The 24547-nt window shown below is 44.6% G+C and overlaps 1 protein-coding gene across 1 annotated transcript in view; it reads right to left on the minus strand.

Annotated features, from left to right (window-relative positions):
• The window catches only part of LOC138246079 (RING finger protein 222-like), a 36739-nt gene extending 20611 nt beyond the window's left edge, over positions 1–16128 (minus strand). Inside the window, exon 1 of the mRNA XM_069200296.1 lies at positions 16029–16128. The gene's annotated coding sequence lies outside the window, so the exon portion shown is untranslated. The remainder of the gene's footprint in view (positions 1–16028) is intronic.
• Positions 16129–24547: the final 8419 nt, after the last annotated feature.

The following is a 24547-nucleotide window of genomic DNA, read 5'->3' on the forward strand; positions in this document are numbered from 1 at the left end:
TTATTGAGAAATGCACCCAGAGGGCATCTTAAAGATGTCCTGTATGCTAGCGAAACTGCTAGTGTAGGGCTGACCAGTCTGTGCCAGCCTGCCACTTTCTGACGAGTTTCTGACCACATTGGTGTAAGAGCCTTTGCGCTCTCTGTGGCCGGAAACAAAGCCTGCCCTCGGTGGAGGTGCTTCACACCTCCCTCCCTTGCAGGAACTGTAACACCTGGCGGTGAGCCTCAAAGGCTCAGACTTCCTGTGACAGTGCCACAGGGTACTCCAACTAGTGGGAGATGCCTGCCCCCTGGGCAAAGCTGCACTTTGGCTGCAAGTCCTGTGGAAAATTAGGGAAAACAAGGAGTGACCACCTCATCAGGGATCACCCTAAGGTGACCAGAGCTGAGGTGATCCCCTCCTTCCAAAATCCACCATCTTGGTTTGGAGTGCAGGGACAAATAGGGTTAGGTCTGTGTCCACCTCCCCAAAGGGAGTGGACATGGGAAGGGTGTAGCCACTCTCAGGAACAGTAGCCATTGGCTACTGCCTCTGACCCCTGTAATGCCCCTAAATCCAGGATTTAAGTGCTTCCCTGAACCTAGCTTGTCAGATTCCTGGCAACCTCACAAGAAGAAAGAAAAAGGACTGCTAAGCTGACCCCAGCAAAGAAGAGTGAAGACGCAAACTGACTTGGCCCCAGCCCTACCGGCCGGTCCCCAGCTTCTAAAGCCCTTCTAAAAGAAGACGACAAATCTTGCAGGACTAGCAACCTCTGAAAACCCCTGAGGACTGCCTGTACCCCAGAGGACCAAGAACTCCTGTGGACAGTGGCCCTGTCCAAGAATAAATTCTGTCCAAGAACTCCAGAACCGCCCCGGATCCGCAAGACCTGCCCACTCTGCACCCGACACCCACGGCCCATGCCCAGGTGGCACAACTGACTAGACCTGGTACCCAGGCGATTCTGAGCAAGCGCTCACCCTGGGTTGACCCCTCTTGTCCAACATGATAACGCCTGCAGCCTGAATCTACAGGACCTCCCTGACAGAGACAGAACCGGATGAAGGTTCCAGACACAAAAAGGTACTCCTAGAGCCTGCTGGCCTTGGGGAATCCGACCTTCAGTGCAGCAATGTCCAGCAGGCAGCCTTCTCCTTGTCCAGCCTTTGGTTTCCTGGGACCAACCCCCTGGACTTCACCTGCAGCATCTTTGTGACCCCCGGTGTCCTCCAATAGGAAAGCATTGGGAGCCCATCGCTGTGCTTGCACCCAGGACCCAGCCACTCCTCTGCCACTGAGGGTGTGTGCTTGGTGCTGACCTGTGGCCCCCACCCCCCCCGGTGCTCCTCTAAACTCCCCAGGTCTGCCCTCCGAAGACTCGGGTATTTACCTGCAAGCAGGCCTGATTTCAAGTGCCCCCAGTCTCCATAGAAGCCCATGTTAAATCGACCGTAACAAGACCTCTGCATCCGTCCGGCCCCGTGTTGCTGGTGGTGGGTGTTTGGGGTTAACTTGAACCCCAACCTATGGACATCCTAACCCCCGGAGACTGGAATTGTAAGTCTTGCACTTACCTCGAAACTGTGCTAACTTTTCTTCCCCTGTAGAACTGTTTCTGAAAATTGTACTGTCAACTTTTAAAACAGATTATAGCTATTTATTAAAAAACTGTATACCTTGCCAATTCGAAACAAAGTGGTATTGATACATATATTGGATACTCTCTTGCAAATGTAATTACTTGCAACTCGAATCGTGTGGTTCTAGAAATAAAGTAACAAAATATATTTTTGCTATCTAAAAACAATTGACCTGGAGTTAGTCATTGAGTGTGTGCTTCATTTATTGCCTGTGTGTGTACCAAATCTTTGCACTACCCTCTGACAAGACTAACTGCTTGACCACACTACCAGAGAAAGCATTAGTATTATCTACTTTAGCCTCTGTTAAGCCTCTGGGGAACCCCTGGACTCTGTGCGCACTATATCTCATTTTGATATAGTATATACAGAGCCAGCTTCCTACAGTTTAAGAAGCAAGGATTGAACTTCAGACACACAACAGGCAGGCTCTGAGAATTTCAAGCACAAATGAGATGAATTAAAGTTCAAGCATTGATCTATAAGTGCTGTTAGAAAGTCTTTGATACCTAGAACTGGGCTTCCAAGGGCCCTTCCCAAGAACTGAATAAGAAACCTTGCGCATGAGGCTGTCTAAAATCTGAAAACAAGTGTTAAGGCCTTAAGTGTCCAGATGATAAGTGCAGGAGCATAAGCATAGAAATGGAAAAGGACAGAGTTAAAGGATAAAAGCCCTCGTGGCTATCTCACTCTGTTTGCTGCTGGCAGTTGCCTATGCCCGTTTCTCAAATCTCTGTAAAAGGTTTACAGTGGCAAAGCTTAATCTATGGTCTCTAATGTCAAAGCAGGCTAGAACTGCCTCCCTGCAGGATCTGATGCCTCTCGCGTTCCATCTTCTTCGTAGGAGCAGGTGCGGTCCTGTAGTAAAGCCGGGCAAATGCACAGAACATGGACGATGTCCTCTGGTCCATTTTGCGGTACCCTGGATCTCCGTATCGCTTCCAGGCCAGTAAGTAACAGCTGATATGTAAAAGCCCCAACCTGTATCTCATGAGCTGAGACTTTGTTTTTTCCTTAAAGGGCTCGCTGAGATAACTCTGGGGTTTCAGCAGCTCGTGTGTTGAGATTGTCAGCCAAGCATGTTTCTGTCATGCTAGAGTGGCTGGCCTTGTCTTCAAGCAGAGAGAGCCGTTTACTGCTCATCTTTATTATCATTTTGAGCCCCTGATGACTTAATGATAAATCCCAAGCAGGCTGCAAATTGAAGGAGTTCAAAGACAGATGCAAATAAGATCCTGTTTGGGTGCTGAGTGTGGAATTCAGTTCAATCAATATGTGATGGACAAGAGATTCTACTTTAGCAGACCTTAATTTGTGGCATTGCAATGCAAACGCCCAATACATGCCAGAACTTGCTTAGTAATCTCAAATTCAAGTCTGATCTGAGCAGGTGACATGTACGTCTGGAGCTGGAAGATTTCTCTGTAGATCTTTTTTTTTTAAATCTGTTTCTATTTTCTAATGAAAACATTACAAACTTGTATAATAACTCAACACAGTGCAGGTATAACAGAGCAGTATTTTACCAACATAGAATGATGTCCGAAGAGCGAGCACAGCATTGTATCCTCAGAGTAGGCAGAGTGACACCCCTGTTCCACCCTGAATCCCAAAAAGCCCCCGTCCTACATCCCAATGAGACCAGACGTTTCATAGCATAACCAAACAAGATAACTAAATTCCGCATTTGGTAGTCAAGAGTGCAAAGAGGGAGATCATGTGTCCCCATCCCCCGCCATCCCACTGCTATTCACAGAACCTACGTCCCCCTCTTCAGTGAACTTTTCCAGCAGAGCACCCCAAGCAGCCACATCAGTGAGTGCCCTATCATTACTGCGTGTCATATGCATATGTTGTTCCTCCGCTGCCCCCCACTCCAGCAAATCCCGCAACCATTCAGAAGTCGCAGGGACCTGCACACTCATCCAGCTGATCGCTACTCTAGGCTTAGCTAATACTAACGCTAACTGTACCAACCTATAGACCACACCTCTGCCCCGCGGCCTGCGCACCGCCCCCAGGAGACAAGACAAAGGAGTAACCTCCAACTCTATCTCCGTAGCCTTGGATATCGCCTCTTCCACCTCCTGCCAGAATGTACCAACAGCACTACAGGACCAGGCCATATGCAGAAATGAAGCACTAAGCTCATCACATAGGGGACAACAAGCCCCTCGACCTGGGTCCATCTTATTTAGCTTACCAAGAGTGATATACGTTCTGTGGACAAAGTTACAATGCAAAAGTTCAAACCTGTGATTGCAGAAGACTGTTCGAACCAAAGACAAGGCCACATCCCAATCATCGTCCTCAATAGGCATCCCCAAGTCGACTTCCCATGCCTTACGTCCCACGCTAAGCACCCCGGTCGATCCTCCTGTAAACCTTATAGAACCGAGCAATCAAGTGCGTATCTTCACCCCAGTTAAGAAGACCGTTCAATACCGAAGAAGCCCTGGGGGCTATCGGGAACCCATATCAGATTTCGCCGGTTACACTTTCAAGTTTGGCATATTGCAGAAACTGGCCAGAGCCCAACTCAAAGAGCTCCTGGGAGTCGGGAATGAAATAAATTCACCCTTAGGGTACAAATCACCAACCACCTCACAACCACCCGACCGCCAGGCCTCCATTGACATTGTCCTTACTATATCCCGAAACAGAGACAGGTCCCTTATCCTTAATTCCCTGTCAAAAGGAGCCCGTCTAAGCACCTGTTTAGCTACTTGCTCCCAGATCCCGGCAGTAGCTCTCACCAGATAAGGTGCGGCGGGGTCAGATCTACCCCAGACATGAGAATATGTGCGAAAGCCCGCCCATCACACATACCAGTACACAACCTCTTTTCCCAATTATCCACCTCTGACATCTATTTTGCGGCACACTGTAGCTGCGTTGCAAAATAATATCTCATGTTAGAGATTGCAGTCGCCCCCCTCTAGGTCATTCTGCAGAATGGACAGTGCCACCCTACTTCCCTGGCCAGCCCATACTAGAGAGATCAACAGGCTATCCAAGCATCGAAAAAGCTGTGCAGGCAGTGGATACAATGAGTTCTGTACCAAATAAAGGCACCGGGGCAAAAACACCATCTTTGCGACTGCTGCCCGACCCATAACAGAAAGGGGCAACTTATTCCGAAAAGCTACTGAGCGCTCCAAACCGGCAACCACCCTCTCAATATTGTTTTCATTATACACATCCACGGAATTGGCGACCCAGATACCCAGGTACCGAAAGCACTCAACCTCCCAGCGCAACCCCAGACCAGGGAGCCCAGCCGGAGGAACTCCAACCAGAGATCCCAGAGGGAACAAAAGTGATTTTTTCATATTGATCTTAAGACCGGATACAGCCCGAATACCTTCATTCTTTGCATCAGCTCTGGCACCAACACACGAGGATCCCGCACATATACCAAAGCATCATCTGCATAGAAATTACATGCACGGCCGACCCACCGGGATCCCCCTCTGCGCCAACTCCTCACGAAGCCAAATCACCAAGGGCTCCACAGCCATGGCAAATAAGAGTGGCAAAAGCAGGCACCCCTGTTGTGTGCCCCTACCGATCTCCCAATCAGCAGACATCTCTCCCCCAACACACACACGTGCTGACGGGGCAGTATACAATAGTCGAACCCAAGCACGAAAGCCGGATCCAAAACCCATTACCCGCAGCACTTCAAATAAATATTCCCATTCAATGGTGTCGAACGCTTTCTCCAAATAAAGAGACACCAATGCCATTTCCGACTCCAATCCCTGAGTTTCATGCATGACATGCGCCAATCGACGCAGGTTAAGGGATGTACTATGACCCAGTATGAACCCACATTGGTCTTGGTGTACCAGACCCCGGATCACTCCCCTAAGCCGAGTAGCCAAAGTTTTACAAAGTACCTTGATATTACTGTTCAACATGGTGATCGGTTGATACGAAGATGGATCCGCAGCATCCCCACCCGGCTTGAGCAACAAACACACTATACCTTGATGCATGGTGCCTGGCAACTTACCACACCCCGCGCTTCCTCAAACACCTCCAACAATCTCTCCCCAAGTGTGGAGGAAAAAGCCTGGTACAACTCCACAGGAAATCCATCACTACCAGGAGATTTAGATTTTGCCATTGCCGTCACAGCCTCTCCCACCTCCTCTACCGTGATTGGAAGTTCAAGAGTGTCTCTGCTCTCAGGGTCCAACCTCAGCAATTGCAACTGCTGCATAAACTGTTACACACCCCCTCCCAATAGTACCACGCCAGCCCCAGACACCCTTTGAAAGTGGGACACCAATTCCATAAGAATGTCCCTATGCCCCGTGAGGAGCACGCCCTCAGTATTCCTTATGCTCAGAATCGGCGGGGCCTCCACCTCCCGTTTCAAAATCGACGCTAAGAGTTTGCCTGGCTTATCACCTTTGCGGTGCGACTGCTGCCTATACCCTTTGAGAGTTGTTCTACTTCGGGTGTCCCAACATGCATTCACCTCCTTATACAACCTGAGCTCCTCCCGCCTGGCTGCGCTCGACTCAGGTGACTGCCGCTGCACCTCCCCCAATGCCCCCTCCAGTGCCTTAAGGTCCTGCTCCAACTGTCTACGCACCCCTCCCACCATGCTTATACATTCCCCACGGATGACGGCCTTCATAGCCTCCCATTCCAAACCACAAGACGCAGTCGTGTTCCAATTTAAGTCCAGATACTGTTTTATGGCAGCGCCTACTCGTTCTCGACATCCCTGATCAGACAACAAGTCCGTGGGCATACGCCAACCTCGAGCCGCCCAGGGAAGAGTCTCACCCCACCGCAACTGGAGCCGAACCGGCGCGTGATCTGATAAAAACCGACCCAGATGAGTAACATCCTGAACCTGCGAACCATCAATGCCTCCCAACAGAAACCTGTCCAGTCGAGAATAAGTATCATGTGTTCTTGAATGACAAGTGTATTCCTTATCCTCCGGGTGTCGTTCCCTTCAACCATCCCAGAGACCCAAGTGCACCATCACATCCCTGAGAGATTGTACCATTAGGGGTTTGGTTCCCAACTTTGGCGGGTGACGATCAAACCCTCCATTTATCACACAATTATAGTCCCCTGCCCAGACCAAGGGCTTATCCAGGCTGTCCCCTAATATCTCAGGTATCCTAGAGTAAAAGACATAATCACCTGTGTTAGGAGCATAAATATTAAGAATCACAATGGGTAGACCATCCAATATGCCCTCCACCATTACATAACGACCCTCCACATCCACCTCACTGTACACATGGGTAAAGGGAACCCCGGGAGCCACCCACACAGATACCCCAGTGCATAGGAAGAAAAGGAGGATGAAATCATCTGCCCCCAACACTTCCTAGCCAATTTATGCGCTTCCTCATCTGTCATATGAGTCTCCTGAAGACAAGCAATATGAACCTTGTGCCTACGAAGGAACAAGTGCACCCTATAGTGTTTTGTGTACGTTTCAGGCCCCGGACATTCCAAGCCAGCATATTAATAAGACGACCCATGTCAGTAAGAATGGAAGCCCCCACCCACAGGATACCACACACCGTGTGTTACCCTCCCCAGGACAGCACAGAGAAGGACAACCTACATACCCCGCTTCACCACCCGCACTGTTAAATAAACATGAACATATATCCTCCCCACCCCCAGCCCATCCTCGAAAAACAGTAAAACAACCAAAATGTACCATACTGTAAGTCCAGTCCATGAGTGCTGCCAGGACAGCAGCCTAAACCCCACCCTACCACAACAAATGGCCTACCACAACTGTGGAGTGACCCCCCCCCCACTGCATCAAATCAAGACATAACCAGTACCCCCCCTGAACCTGAGGACTAGACCACCAAGAGCAGCCTGAAGGGCCAATCCCATCCCAGTCCCACATCAGCTCTCTAGGGCCGCAAACCGACAGCAAGAATAACAGTCTAGTCATCTCGGCATCCCCACCCACCTCCAAGATCCGCTCCGAATCTGTGCCCCCATCGACTCTACAGGCACCACCGCCATTGTTCCATCTCGCTGTATCTTCACCCTGTGGCAAGATTCCACCAGCCGCCTGAACCATGTGAACACCAGTCTGGGCTTCCGGAGCCTGATGCCCATCGGGCGGCGCCTCCAGATCCCTCTGGTCCACCAGGGGCAATCTTCTCCCACATCTCCAGCCAGCGCCACACTTCCTCAGGTCGCTCAAAAAATTGTGATTTGCCCCTGACAACACCTTCAAACGGGCCTGATACAGGAGCATGTATCTGATGTTCATGGCTCTGAGCTTCGCCTTAACCTCCATAAAGCCTTTACGAGAGTTCTGCACCTTATTGGTGTAGTCAGGATAAATTGAGATCTTGCAGTTCTCCTATATCGCCTTATCCGAGTCCTGCGCTGTGCGCAGGATACAGTCCTGGTCCTTATAATTGAGCAAGCGTGCGATAATGGCCCTAGGAGGAGCACCAGGCCGCGGCGGCACCACAAGGGCCCGATGAGCAAGCTCCACCACAAACACTCTGAATAGCCCCACCGGCTGCAACACGTCCTTGATCCAGCTCTCCAGAAAGAATTCCACAGCCAACCCCTCCGCTCACTCCAGGAAGCCCAGCAACCTGACATTGTTCCACCTGGATCTTCCCCCGCGTCCTCCAGCCTCGCCTCTAACTGACCCACAGTAGGTGTAGCTTGCGCCACCTGCGACCGCAGTGTCCCCACCTCAGACTGCAGCTTCGCAATGCAACCCTCCACCACCTTCACCTTGTCCAACACCTTCCAAAGATCCGCTCTCAGCAAGTTGACCTCCACCGCAACTGTCTCAATTTTGCCCTCCAGTGCCACCTGGGAGCCCTGAATGGCCACAAGTAGCTCCGCTCGCAAAGGGTCACCAGCACTCAGAGGCGCTCCAGCTGCATCTCCACTCATCTCCAATCCCGCCGGCCGCCGCTGGGGAGCCACAGGGGTAGTATACTGTTCCATAGTATTGCCCTGTGATGCGTCCGTCCGCTTGTGTTGCCCCATGTTACTCCACATAGGGCCTAAATGCGACTGACCACCTTCTGCAGCATCCACACAATGGAGCCCCGAAAGCAGTTGTCGCAATACAGTACTCCACTCTTTAGGGATACAGTGTCCAACCAGGCAGAAGGATCAGATGGCCGCCAGACTCACCAGCAGATGCGAAGCCAGCTGGCAACACACACCAGCAAAAACCCTTTCTGCATTCATTTATTTCATCAACTCCAGGGAAAACACATCAAAGACACTTCAGGGTGGGATAGCAATTGTATCAAATATGCACCTTGAATATTGATAGGAGAAAGAAGAGAACTCCCAGCAGGCAACTGTATGTCTGAATTTGAATATTGTGTTTCTATAGCGTTAACCTAGCCAAAAGGCAGCGGAGCTCTGCACAAAGTCAACAAGCAATGATTAATAGGAGAGGAAGCTGGGTTTTGGATAAATAGTGCCTTAAGATATGGTGTTCTTTAAAGGGGTAAGTCTTCAATCATTCCTAAATTTAAGCAATGTTAGGGCGGTAACAATAGATGTGGGGATGTCATTCAAGGCCCTAGGTGCACAGATGGGAAAGGCCTTTGGCTTATTTTTTCATTTTTACTCTTCTTAGTCTGCAGTCTAAAGGTGTCATGGCTATAAGTGTGCCGGGAACCACCAGAGATGGTGAGCTTGTCTGCAAGATAAATTACTCTGTAAATGATTAAGCTGGTTTTGAAAATGGTGCGGGCCAGCAAGGGGCCAGCAAGGGGAGCCTATAAAGTTCCATCACAAAGGGGATGATGTGTTCATATTTCTTCAGCAATTCATTTAATATTCTGTTTCCTTCGCTATTTTCTCATTGATACCGTTGCCACTTCAGCTTTTCCGGGCTTCTCTTAACTAAATATCCATTGCCTTTATAATAGCCTTTATAGTAAAAGTTATCTGCCATGTTATCAGACAAGTAAACAAAAGGCTGCAGTTCTATTAATAGTCTAAAATGTCCTCACAGAAACCCCACAAAATGAAAAAGATAAAATTTTACTGTGAGTGAACAGCTGTCCTTGGGAGACTGCATAAGTATTTGATATTGCAGTTCCTTTAAAAGCCACTGGATGTTCTCACTGAGATTTTTTAGAGTATCAGTGAAAAAGGCAGTGTGACCGCATTAACCACACTCTGTGCTCACAGCATATGTAGGCATAAGACATGGCCATGCCCTAAGCCCAGAAACCTAGCTCTCAGCTCCTATGAGCATCCATGTGCTCAGTACCCATCTTCTTGCTGCCATCATTGCCCATGGTAGAACTTGTGGGAGCACATGGTGGCAGAGCAAAATAAATATGTTAACACCAGAAGTCAAGCAATTGCATATTATCTCATGAGCCTAAAACTGAATGTGCAATTCCTGTGGTCATATAAAACCCTATTTTCGAACAAAAGGGTCATATTTGACCCCTTTTCGGGATTGCCCCATGCTTCCGTGGATGTCCTCCGATCTCATGGCTGCAGCAGATTTCTTTTCTGGCACTCTGGGAGTTGACTCTCGGTTCTGACAGTGAACATTTTTTGCTGTCTTGTCAATCGGAAAAATGTTGAATGGGTTTACAACGAATGAAAAATAAGATGGTGGAAGAAGTGGTCTCTGTGTGTGTGTCAAGTTTGCTATTGATCCGTCTAGATTTTTTGACATACCCTCCTTACCAGAACCTAAATGGGAAACACACATTTTGGAGGCCCTTTGTAACATCCCCGCCTTGGTAATTCTGCAGGAAACTTCCCAGATTCAAACTTCCGTTCATGTATACTATTTTGGTGTTGATTTGTCAGCTACAGACAATGTGGCTACCAATCCAAGAATATAAAAGCAAGAGTCGCTATCACAGACTGTAATAATAACGAGAGTTAACCTGGGAATGCCACAATGTAAAGCGATAAGAACTAATATTACGAACGTGGCTGAACATCTCAGACCTGACATGGGTAACCTGAGATCTGAGCTAGCTATGGGTGGAGTAGGATCTACTCCACCCATTACACGACTAGAAGCAGATATTTGAAAGGTGTTCCTTTTGCCTGATTACAGATTACAGCATAACACAGGACATACAGCACTATTGTTAATGTGTTCACCCAACAGCCCTGACTTGTAACTGGCCACAACCAAATGAATAATGGAGCATCGTTCATTATAGCGACGTCAGTGTATCATCACTCATTAAAACAGGACATGAACTGACAACACAATTCCCCCATAATAATAAACAAAACACAGGGCATGCAAACGTCACATGACAAATTCACCATTGCAGAGGCAATTGTGTCACGACCACACGAAAAGGAATCCTCACACAACACACACTTGCATGAGAAAGCGAGCATACATAAAACCATCGTGCTTGCAAAGTGAAGATTCCAATTGTAATGTTTTGGAGCTTAAAACTTCACAGCTCCATTGTAAACAAGCACACGGGCAACTGAGCAGAAAGTCAAATAGGACGACACATAGGGACCCGATGGAAACAGCGCACAGACCCTCTACCAACAGGCAGAACAATGCACTTCACCATCCAGTAATGTACAGGAACAATGAAACACGGGACCCAATCTACTCAGCACAAGAACAACTACTTTTAACCCCCCTTCCAAATATGCACAAAGTCCATCCCTAGTCAGATAACTCTCCTGCTCTCAGGTGTATGAAAAGGGACTGAACAGAAAGCAGAATGAGTGCTACATATACCCAGTAATGCAACAGGGTGTCTAATGAGGGTGTGTTTAACCAGCTAGCCTGAGGTCCTTTTCCCTTTAGCATGGGATAGCTGGTGCTGAAAGAGCCTGCAGGGACTAAAGGAGCGGGGGATCCAACTGAGGTGAATGGGAGCCTGTCCAAGATAACTACAGAAGAAGCTTGATAGATATCTGGAAGATATCGTTAGGGCCCAAAATGATCTGCTTAGGGCCTGAAGAGTCTGGTGTAGGCTAGAAGAGACTGCTGGTTGTGAGTGGTAAACTTGCTGGGATAATACAAGAGGTCTGTAGAAATTTCTAGTGCCGCTGAGGAGTGTCAAGGGGCATGGCTGTGGCTTTTAGTCTTATATATATATGACTTGCTGGATTGCCAAGAAAATATTTTACAGGGCAGTGGTGGCCAGTCTCTATGAACTTTGAGATCTAGGAGCACCATTACTCTTGTGGGTGAGCAAGAAGGAATAAGGCCGTCTAAATGAGCATATGCCAAGTTCAGAAACTGAGGGTCTTACTTACGGAGTATGTTTTTTGACTGCTGAGATTTTTGTTGACTGGAGTGTCCTTCTTTTCAGAACTCCCAGTTTTGGTAGTCATTGTTTAGTAGTTGAACCATATTTGCTGTCTGAAGGTAACGAGGCAGTATCATCATCTGGGGTCCAAGCTCTGCTTTGTTTTTATTGAAAGAAAGAATGACAAAGGAAGCGCGAAACAAAGAGCGAGAGGTTATACAGAGCTGTACTGCATGGAGGGGGTAGTGACAATTTCTCTATTTTTATTTGGTTCTGTTTTGAGCCTTGGAATGTTCCATTGCGTCTTAAAATGCAGTGAGTTATAGAATGTGGTGTGACTCCCAGTTGCTGAGGAAGGTTGAGCTAGGGGAAATGCATGGTCCTAGCTCTTCCTTCCACCTAGGGCCACCTTTGCAATAAAATAATATTACCTGAGAGTCGGGAGCACCTAAATTAATATAACAAAGCTTACATTGAAGGCCCTCCTGACATGTTTAAAAATATTCTTTGGATGTACAATCTCCCAACACCTCTGTGAGTCCAGATTCGGCTTTATAAACAGTTTTTAAGTTAGATAATTGGTACTCATTTTAGAAAAGATACAATAAAGTTAGCAAGCAAATAAATAAAAACAATAGTGGCTTTGGATCACGCTTGAACCTGGTTGGTATCCCGAACAGGGGTGGCTCCTCCGCTATGGCGGAGGAGTGTCACCCTCCTACACCAGCAGCAGCAGCTGCAAACCTTTAAAAATAAAATGATAATAAACAATGCTTATTATCAGTTTGTTTTTAAAGGGGCGGGGCCTTGGAAATGACAGCCATGGAGGGGAGTGCACAGAGCACTCCCTTCAGTGCTCATGTATGTATGGTCGTCTGTCTCGGGCCGGCCAATCACGCATGCACACAGTATTCTCTCCTACCCGGCACTGTGTTGCCGGGTTGGAGAGAGCAGGCCCAGGCTCCCAGTCTGCCTTGAAGTGCCCAGCCAGGGCACTCCAGCCAATCATAACGCTGCTGTGAGCAGCGTCATGATTGGCCCAGGGCAAGCTGGGAGCCAGTGCCTGGAGTGAGGCGGAGAGCAGCAGTGAGCTTCAGGTAAGTTTTTTTTGTATGTATTTTTTTTTATTTTTGTTTTATTCACCCAGCCCCGCCCTCCCACTTTGCCCAGTTGCCAGCCGAGCCTGATCCCTGATATACCCTTGAATAGATTAAGATTGCTAACTACTCCAATTTCAATGATGTGTCTGTCTGGTAAACATTGGCCAAACACCTTCAAGTGCATCAGTGGCCTTTTAGCTTGATTTTTGGGCAACGGGTGAGAAATAAGAAACACGTCACTCGAACAGTTCTTCTATCAACATTTTGTTAACAATTCTAAACATTTCACAGCTCTGATCTCTCTGTGCTCATGGGTTCAACCTCTCCTCCTACTTCCGCCTCAAATAAATGCAGAATTCGATCACTCATAAGAATAAACTCAAAGCTCCTGAAAACAACACTGTAAAGCAATCTCAACGCGACAATTGTGAAGAAGACCTAGTACAGTCCCTCAACAGTTCCAGACCTGACCACCCCATCTAAAAGCTACTAGCAGCAGTGATTTCAGCTGCTTCAGAAGCTCTTTGAAATCCCTTGGACAAAAACTGCAAAGGGCCAAAGCCTTTGAACATCGTTTATCTACCCTCAAACAATACAAGACCACCTCCACGGAACAGCCCAAATTCATAATATCTGGAGAAAGATTTTTTTACCCATCAAACTCACTAATGCCACAAACATCCATCACAACACTGCCTGGTGGACGTACAAGATTTCAGTTTGGCCATAACACCTTTGACCAAGAAATCCTGCTCATTTGCCTCCTAGTTGTGTAGGATTACTGGATCATCTCTCATTTTGTTCCTGTCCTTCTTCAGCCTAATATGGAGAATCAAACTGAGCCCCTATTATCAGTCTGGCATTATTCCCACGAGTATCACCCATGTCACCTGTGCTCCTCAGCATCTACCTTCAGCCCTCCTGAAAATCATCAACTATCAATCATATATATCCGAATACTGTACTCTCAAAGGATGTGGTTAAAGCATTCCTCCCATTGGTTTCTCCTAAGCAACACGTTGATATGTTCACACTGTAAGATCGAGCAACTTGAGCAAAAAATGGATTGGCAAAGCCACCATTCAAAGACATCACCCAACCTTTTGGCTTTGCCATTGCTCTTTGCTGATGCTGTTAAGCATTAGCAAATACAAAAAATGCAGTACAAAAAGTACAAAACAGTGTCACAAACCCCTCCCCCCAAAAAAGAGCAATGAGGCATAATTGTGCATGCATCATCATCATCAAGCTTGTGCATGTATGTGTCACAACAATACAGTGACTACAACATCGGCACACAGACAAAAGCATGTGTTATGAAGAGGTGGCCATTTTGGTTTTTCTTTTATTTTCTGTTCCATCATGCACACAGCCATCTTGGAGTGGTAAATAAAAAATAAAATATATATATATATAAAAAAGCATGAAAGTAATTTTTTCTTTAGGAGGATTGGCTCGTCAGCAAAATGCAGCTGCTGGGCCCCAAATTTTTTTAAAAAATGTACAAGAGGAAATGAGGAGGCGAGGTGAGAGGGGGCAGCAGTGGTCTGAGGGGGGTGTTGTCACCACTGACGAGTGATGAGAATGGGGTACAGTGATGAACGGACCAAAGGAGATGCGGGCTTGAGGGTGGTTGAAAACGTATTAAAAAAATGAATGAACCAGGAGGACTGGGGGAAACCATGCAGGAGCTAGAAGTGAAAGGCAGTGAACAACACAGCGTGGAAATTTCAGTGTAGAAACATCACATGAGAGAGAAAGAGAAAGAGAGAGCAAGAAAACATGCACTAGCATGTACTGTAGCGGGTAATAGCAGAACTTAAGCACTGGAACCACGGGCAAGATAAACACAAGAAGAAGAAGGAAAGCCTTTGAAGAAGAAGCAAGCAAATGAGAATGATGAGAAAAGCAACCAATGACAAGCAGTGGGCTGACCTACAGCCAACTAAGTATTGGTATTGTCCAAAATAGGTCTGAGACAGCAGACAGCTTAAGGCTGTCTGTTGTTGTGACCTAAAAGGTACACTAAATAATAGACATCTGCAGCACCTAGAGTCATCCCACAAATTATCTATATATGCAAACGCCAGGCATTATCTAGACTGACATTGTTTGGGTGTCCAGGGATTCAGAGATTTCTAGTCGTTCATGTCAATGGCCAGCTTTTCATGAGTGCTCACAGGGTATTTTTTGACTATAGTCTAAAAAAAATTTTTTGTAAACAGATTTTATTGTCAGGTATCACAAATTGTTGTATCAAATAGTACATCAATATCATCACTGTTGTCATTCAATAGTAAGGCAACTACCTGGATATAACAATACATCTAATTTATAGTAATAGTAATTCAACATCTTCCTTCCCTGTCCCCATTCCCAACTCCCCCTGAGTCAGTGCCTCATTCATATTAGAGATTGTGACTGTGGCTTCCTGCTCTCCGGTCCTTCACTTCAGCCGAGGCGCCCCAGTACTGTTCTCATCATAGTAGCTGATTGGCTAGTGAGGGCGAAGTCCCCCCTGGTGGCAGGGGGTTGGCGGGCTAGTAAGCCAGGTGGTCAGGTAACCTAAGACCTGTCTGGGGTGGCATCAGGAGAGCTAGTGTTTAATTCTTTCATGCTATCTTCCAGGGCTTCCCATGCTCACGCTATGTCTAGGGGTCTTAATCCTCTCTTCGCTTCCCTGAAGAGGGAGTCTCCTTGGCAAATCGTCCATTTCTCCAGCTCCCTACGCCATTTATCCACTCTTGGCCCCCTCGGGTTTTTCCAATTCATTGTGATTTCTGTCTATAGTCTAACATGAACCAGTCTCTGAAACTTCTCTTGATGTGATGCTATGTGAGCTGCACATCACAATCGTAATTCCTGATCTTAAGAGTTTGATCAGGCTAAGGTTTACTCTGACTTTTATCTTTCAGAGATCGGTAAAATAAGTACCAATTCCATTGGGTAATAACTATTCTGGTCCTCTTTAAGCGCTTAGATAACTATGTTTAGTGTGCTATAAGTGAGAATGAATAAAGCTGCTGTCGCTTAGTTGCAAACCTCACCTGCCCTCTCCCGTGTGCCGCAGTACAAGGTGGATAAATCGCTCTATCCGAATACCACAACCGCGGAACACCTGCTGTGCGCGAGTCCCGTCAAAAGTAAACCCGCCGCAGCCAGGGCCATGAAAGTCACTGGTTTTATAAGATCGGGGCGTGGGTATGATTGGCCAAGCACGCGCCTCCTCGCCACATTGCACAATAAAACGACTGACGCGGACTGAGAGCAACCCTTCCGAAAGTGAATGTCGCTCAACCGGTTTCTGTTTGGGGTTTCGCGCTTTCCTTCCAGTTAGTGTTTGTGGTGGGTGGTTTTATGGGACACCGACCCCCCGTTAGAATCTGATGCTTTGCCAGAAGCGAGGGCAAACAACGAACTCTCGACACCGCTTTACCTTCAGGCTTCCACTTGAAAACTTGAATCCTAGTCGGCCGATTTTGCATTGGTCAATAGCCAGATGAAGCATCAATACCGTGCCTTCATCCGCCCCAAAAAATCTTGCAAAACAGGAGAAGTGTGTTATGCGTAGGGCTGAAATTATCTGATGCTTAACGTAGTGCAATATTTAATGGAGAACAATTACTTCTTATAAAATCATAGCAGTCACATGAGTTTATAAAAATACGGCGGCAACACCCTTGTAGTAGACAACCAATAATACCCCTCTTTGGATTTATGTAGGTAGGCTATCACCGATTTTAAATTACTATACTCTGATTGTTGCTGATCTTTGATTTGGAAATGAAGTTTAAGTTATTTTAGGATAAGTTTTTACATTCTCTAAGTATATTGGAGAAGCCATGTAATACAATGACCGGGCCTGCATCAAAACTACACAAAACATGAGGAGCCAAAATGCATCATTAAAAAACTATTTACAAGTCTGTCATCTGGTTCCATAGTCTAAGGGTGACTTTCAGTCAGGCATAGTTTTTCAGCCAATCAGATTTAGCATTACCGGACTACCATGCCCATATTTTTAATTTAAACAAATGAAACTACATGTCCCATCATGCTTACTACTCTTGCTTCAAGAATGAGGACTGGCAGAAAGTCATAGTCGCCAAGTGGCCCTTTTCATGTGTGATCCTCTTCAGCATTTCCCTTCTTTTTAGTCAACTGAATTTCGCACTCTGGGGCTTGCAGTGCTGCTTTTAAAGTTTCACATCTGTGATCAAGGTTCCAGGTATCCACAGGGCTTCAGGTTGAAGATGTCACACGCACACACCTGCTGCAGGCTGAAGATGCCACACACACCTGTGACCAATTGGTAGCTATGAAAGACACTTTTCATAGTGACACTACTCATTAAATGAGACTAGTTGACACCTACCCATTTAGTTTGTTTAAAGGGGGCATCGGATGAATGTCACAGCAGGCCCCAAAATCCAAGCACACATTATCAAACAAAGGGACATTCTGGAATGCCTATTGTTGGACTGCAAGAGCTGCAGGACTGAGCAAAGAGATCCTTTTTCTTCTCTTCTTTGATTATCCCCAGTACGGAAAAGGAGTTGATGGGGTTAAAAATCTCTTCTGATGAAGTACCTTAATAAGAAGCAGTGTGGCAGTCAGTGAAACAGCAAGATGCTTGGGACACAGTGAATGGTGTATTCTCTGTACTGGAGGAAGTGTGAAAGTAGGTAGTAGTCAAGATATACTATTTGATGCTGCTAGAGTCTCACAGTCACACACACACTCCTACTTGTTCCCTAGGAAGCTTATATTTACTTGGGCATTGTAGTTGCTACTCTGTTCTATTGTGCCCCTTCTAGTCTTGAACTTCTTCTCTCACATCAGACAGAAAGGGGTCATTGTCCCCGGAGGGGCAGTATTCAGACCCTGACTCTGCTGCACCCATGATGGAGTGTGGTGCTTTGCAATAGGCCCTCAGCACCCGACACAAGCTTTGTTCAGTGGGACCCATTCAGCTTCAGCTCTTTGAACAGTCTTCTTCAAGGTGCCCATGAATGTTCCAACCACTCAATTTTTTTGATGCCAAAGCATTGTTATTCACCAAAGTCCTAGAACCAAGGTTTTGAGAAACTCTTGAAACTCGTTGCTGGTGAGAGGTGGACTACAGTATGACTTGATTCCTGCGAGACGTTTCAGCTGCCACAGACCTCTCTCACATAAGTGACTTCCCTTCTCAGTCTCCTCTCAGGCTTGTCCACCCTCTCACACTGAGATGTCTTCTGCATTAAAGCCCCGGTGTACTATCATTAAATCTCTTTTGCAAGTTATCATCCTCATTTACAACTTTTTAGCTGACTTGTATTGAGTGGGGTGATGGAACTGTCACCTGGAATAGGGAATTTTCTGTTCTTTGGCATACAATAAAGTAAATTCGAGAGGTTATCTGGAAAGGTATACAGGTGGGGATAAGTCTAGCAAGGCTAGTGAAATACGTAATAGTAATAGTCTTGAAGATACAATACCAATTACTCTTTCCTGGGTATTGCCACTGACAATGCATCATCTAGTCAGAAAATGCCTTTCAGAAATCTCTTGAAGGATTCAAATGGACACTCATCTATAAATTGCAGTCTCATGGCTTGTTCATCATTAAATAGTTGAACTTGCAAAGCATAGTCTGATAAAGATCAATGCAGTGGTCATCCAAAATTTGCCTTTCATTTGGGCAGTTTGAATGAGGAAATATCTTTCATAGGCGGCATTACCAATGGGGTCAAACTATTGTTGTAATGCATCTACAGATTTTGTTATGGTTCTGCTACATGTTTTTGGAATGTTTTGGATTAGCTCTGTGATTCCCCCCTCAGTTAAATTCTTGAAGTATCGTATTGTCTTCTTATAATACATGGGGGCCTGTATAAAAACCTCTTTCAAAAGTTCTTATTACAGGGGACTTGTGACACTCCTAGTCACTGTAATAAAGAATGACATAGCTGCTCAACTGTAATAACTTATTGCAGTTTAGTTCTGACATTACAATGTCTACTGCCAGTTGCCAAAGGCCAAGGCAGGTCACAGAGAATAATTAAAGCTACAGTTTCAAAATCTAAAACAAAGCATGGCTTTTCCCTCCTCTGCTCTTTTTTTCTAGATGAAAAGTGATAATCGGAACTGAGATATTTATGGCAATGTTATTTTGCGACACTTTTGATAATTATAATAATGTTAGACTCTCCCTGCATGTTTTTACATATTCTGAGCTACAGCATTTTTTAAAAATCAGACTTGTACTGATCTAAGTCTAATATATTTTTTAACAAATATCTAACTGCTGTTTGATGTGTTTTTATTTTGCACTACAGATTCTAATTTTATTCTTCATGTTTACAAACATCTGATCTGTTTCACATGAAAGAGCAACACATCAAAGATTTAGGTATTTTGGGAGAACGGTGATGGTGTGGCCATGTGTTATTAGGAAAAAAGTACCCGTGTCATACACTTTAAGAATATGGCAAGGCACCTTGGAGTTCTATGACCTTATAACGGGAACTCAGAATCGGCTCTTTCCACTACATGGTCACTGAACCCCTCATAACGTACAGCAGGGGATACTTTATCTGATATGCCCATTAAATGTTCACATTTTCTGATCCATTCACCCACTGTGAGAAATTAGCTTCTTAGTTGACCGAGGTGTGAGTCCTGGTCAAGCAGCAACCACAATTCTTATTAGGGTAAGACACAAACAAACTCCAAATTAACCTGTGCTAATCCTCTGGTAGATTGGCACAGAGCAGTCAAGCTTAACTTGAAGGCACTGTGTAAAGTGTTTGTGCAATGCGTCAAACAGTAACACAGTGAAAACACCACACAAAAAGGACCCACACCAGTTTAGAAAAATAGAACTTGATTTAATAAATAAAACAAGACCAGAATGACAAAAATCCAATCAGTAGAACTTGAGTTAATAATTTTTAAACAATAGACTGTAGTATAGCGCGTAAAAGCAAAAGCGCCAACCGTGGCTGTCTGGTTGCGCTGGACTGGGACAAAGTCAAAAGTTCAGGCCATCTGCAATGGAGTGCGGACCAGCTATAGGGAACCAGTTAGGCCACTGAACAAAATAACTGAAATCCTGGTTGCAGAGCATTGCGTGGATCCAAGTTGATGATGAGTCATACAGCCAATTTGTTGGTTCTGAGATGTGGCAAGGCTGCGGCGCAAGGTCCTGTGGCGTTGGCGTCAGGGATCCTGACAGCTCTTGCAATGCATAGGCAGGTGTTGTGGATGCATTGCTCAGCTGGATTGATCATGAGTTACGTTGAGCAGTGAAACTGCGATGCAGAGCTTTGGCATTGTCGTCAAAGCTGTCATCGATGAGTGATGCAGGGACCTGATCCAGAGAAGCGTTGCACAGCAGCAGTTTCAGAGGCAATGCGTCAAACCCAAGATGAGGGATGCAGCTGTGATGCAAGTGTTATGTGCAAAGTCCAATCTATGCATCATCTGTGATGCGTCGCTTCTGCTCAAGGCTGAGAAGACACATAGATTCTGCTCGGACATGCACCACTTAGCAGGGAGGTTGCATCAGTTCTGCTTGGGAAGCACATTAGGCCCACTTCCAAGGGTCCACGACTGGGATGGCACTAGTTGGCAGGTTAGACTCCCAAATGTCAGAGTCCAGTTGCAGACGCATGATGGTTGCAAGTCTTTTGAGAATTCAGATCAGGGGGCCAGCCAACTAGCCCCTGTAGTCACTCTGGGTTGTGATTCGGAGAGATGCCGGTCCAGCCCTTTTCACTCCCAGGCAAGAGGGAAGCATGCAACAGGTCAGCACAGCCAAACAGAAGTCCAACAGAGTGCAGTCTAGCTGAGTAACAGTCCTGCCTGCCTGGCAGAGTAACCACAGGTCCAGAAGTGTACTGAAGTGGTGGTTCCTGAGGTCCAGTTCCTAAACCCAGTGGTGCCTTTGATGTGGGGGAGACTTCAAAGACATGCCTTTGCAGTGCACAGATGTCTTGCCCTCCGTCCCTGGCTCCAGACTAACTACAGGGAGTATGCAGTCCTTCAGGAGGGACACAGCCTATTCAGGTGTAAGTAGGGCTGGGTCCAGCTTCATCCTATCAACCTACCCTGGATGGTCCTTCAAGTCACATCTAAACTCCCATTGTGTATGGCTGTCTAGGAGGAATACATAAAGCACAACTGCCAACTACACCCAATCATGTGACCAGAGGCAGACTCCAGACAACAAATGGCTAAGGCAGAAAATGCTAATTTTCTAAAAGTGGTATTTTCAGAATCGCAATTTAAAATCCAACAACACCATAAGTTAGCATTTTAAATTGTGATTCCAGATACACCAAACTTGAAGGGGGTATCTCTTACCATCTGGGAATTATGCCCATAATGTGTAATACAACATCTTTAATGTTAACCTATGGGAAAGATAGGCCTTGCAACGGTGAAAAACAAATGTAAGAGTATTTCACCCCTAGCGCAAGTAAAACTAAAAGGTACATGCCCTAAATTTTAAATACATTGCACCCTACGGGTGACGTATATATTTGAAAGGAAGATTATTGGGTATATGTCAATGTTACCATGTTTTAGAGAAAGGGCACAAGAACCTTAGCACTGGTTAGCAGTGGTAAAGTGAACAGAACCCTAAGGCCTGCAAAAAGGAAGGCAGCAAAAACAGGGGGTCTGAAGGCAAAATATTAGAGAGAAACCACAGCATGGATACCAGCCCATTCTGTGGCATAACTTGTACCTTTTAGTCAAAAATAAAGGTGTTTTAGAAATGCTGCTGCATTCTTGCAGAACCTTCTGTCCTTTAACAGTATGTAACAGTACATCTTAGTTTACAATGCTGTACATATATCTAACAGTTGTAAGTCAATACATTGCAACACAGTATTTTACACTGTGGTGTTTACCACGTTATGGTTTATTTTGTGTTGAGTTTCAATGTATTTTACCTCTACTTCCACACCACTTACATAACTTTTTTTAAACTTTTCTAACATTAATATCATGTTTTAACACATTTTCCAATGTGAAATACATATTTAAAAGAAAATGGGAAAGACTACCTTTTTCCTAATCAATATGGCAACACAGAAGTGTGATATTTTATAACCACATTTTAAAACAACAAAAAAACAACTTTTTAATGGTGTTCAAATACATGATGTTTAGTCAGTATTTTATACTGCATTAACAATAACAACCCATATGAATATCCGATATTTTTTTTAAAATAAAACAAGGACCATGTGTAACAAAACAAACTGGCCACTATTTTACATTCAGTCTTCTTACGATTTCTGAAATGAGCTTCAGACACCCGATACTGCACACAGCAACTACTTAACAGTGCCATCTGCACAAAGCACAGGGCAGGCAGGCACACTTTCTGAATTAAAGCAACATAAATACAGATCAACTAAATAAAGTAGACAATACTATGTGAATAAATCTTCCAAATATAGTTTTTGGTCGATTTTTCTTACGACTAAGTATTCAAAGTGCATCACTTATATTGAAAAAAATGGAGTGTTAAAGAAAAAAGCAGAACATCCACTCAACAGTAGCAATCAACACATTGGCAATTATCAACCACAAGTCTTTTAAATCAACTCAGTATAATTTTCCAGAACTACAGTGCTGAATTCTTTTTAAATTAAAGACAATATTTTTATTTTTCTAGAGGAAATAATAAAGCAATGATAAACAATCATTTAAAAAAATTTATTTATAAAAAAATATAATGTTTTGTTCGACATGTCAACAAGAATCAACACTTCAATTTTCCCCCATCCTACCCTATGTCTTGAAAGCTTTTAGAAATGCAAAAAAAGGAAAAAAAACAATAAAGGATAGTAACTGACAGCAACTAAAATTGAAAACAGCCACATCAAAACCAGTCAGCTTTCGGGAAGAATAATAAAACGTATAGAATGAAAAATGTAAATAATGTAAGTTTAAAAGAAAAACATTAAACATACTTAACAACATCATATTTACAATTTTCCACACCTCCGCAAAGAAAGCCGAAAAAGGGAGCCAGCTTTACACTGGTTCTAAACGAGGAAGCAAACTTTTAGCACACAGAGGTTATGTTTATTGTAGGGAAAGAAATATAGAAAAGAAGCCTCACCAGAAATATGTTGAATATTTATCCGGTTGTGTAGGGGCAGAGGAGTAACTCTGGGGTACTATATAAAGAGAACCTCAGACCATAACCACTCTGCCTTTTACCTAAATTAGACAATTTGTAGCAACATTCAAATTTATGCCCTAAGTAAAAAAAGACTTCTAGAAACAATAAACATCCAGTCCCAGTCCAGATCGCGCACAAATATACAAAAGCAGAAAAGTAAGTTACTGTGATTTCAAATACAAAGAAAATCTAAATTGTTTTCTTAAGTAATTAAACACCTGAAACTAAAGTACAAAGTGTTCAAAAACATTCCTAGAAAACCCGGAAAAAAGTGCCTCTTACACATTCAGGAGCTCTTCTTAGATACAGACCATAGAATTTTATAAATTAAAAAACATTCTCTTCATAAAGGGTAAAACGTCCGTAAGACTTAAGTGAAACCTGGTGCTCTAGATTTAACTACAATCTAAGAAACAAGATGACTCGTCCTCCAATGTTACAAATCCAATTGCAATACTTTGAAAACCTGTAAAAAAAACCTGAAACGTTTTACAGATTATAAAAAAAAACATTGAAAAAAGCTCCTGGAAAACCTGTGCAAAAAACTGCAGTATGTCCAGCAAATTATTGGGAAAATATTACATTATACAAACATAACCCCACATACTATTCAGAATAAAAAGCTAGAATTACTTACAAATCCTTTCATTCAACCATCAAAAATATTTCCTACAAAAACAAACGGCACCCAAAAATTGCATAAAAATTCCACAATGCTGAACTCTTAAAAGACTGTCCCAAGAAAATAAAAGGCTTCCACTTATAAACCCAAAATTCACCTACATCCTGTACCTAAAATCTAATGGCCACAAATATTTTGTAAAAAATAAATTGCACTAAAAAAGTAAGAGCGACACACATCCTGAGACCCCAAAAACATCTGTTAAAGAACAATAAAACATTACCCACCCATAATCCTGTTCCGCTACATCTCACCCCAAAATTCTAACCAATATATAGTGCACTCCAAAAAATATAGTGCACTCCAAAAATTACATGCAAACCCCAAACACTGCGAAACCCCCAGTAAACTGTCCCAAAAATGAAGCTTTCTCCTTTGATAAAGTAAACTGCACCCAATAATAAAATAACATCCCAGTCACCCTGAACCTCTGCATCCCTTCCTTAAAAAACATATATACATAATCCACCCTTAACAGTAAAAACCCACAACCCACAGTTAATCCTAAAACCCCTTACTATCCCACACTACAAAACATCCCTGAACCCAAAAACCCATCACAACTTCACGCCACAACCCATACCTGAACCCTTAAAAGCACCCTTAATAACCCTATGTGCTACCCAGCTGTGAAACCCTTAAAGCCACTACTCTTCCCACATCCCTAAAAGCAACTTACAACCCTTATACACTACGCC

The sequence above is a fragment of the Pleurodeles waltl genome, chromosome 7 (assembly GCF_031143425.1).
Source record: "Pleurodeles waltl isolate 20211129_DDA chromosome 7, aPleWal1.hap1.20221129, whole genome shotgun sequence".
In the NCBI taxonomy this organism is placed as follows: domain Eukaryota; kingdom Metazoa; phylum Chordata; class Amphibia; order Caudata; family Salamandridae; genus Pleurodeles; species Pleurodeles waltl.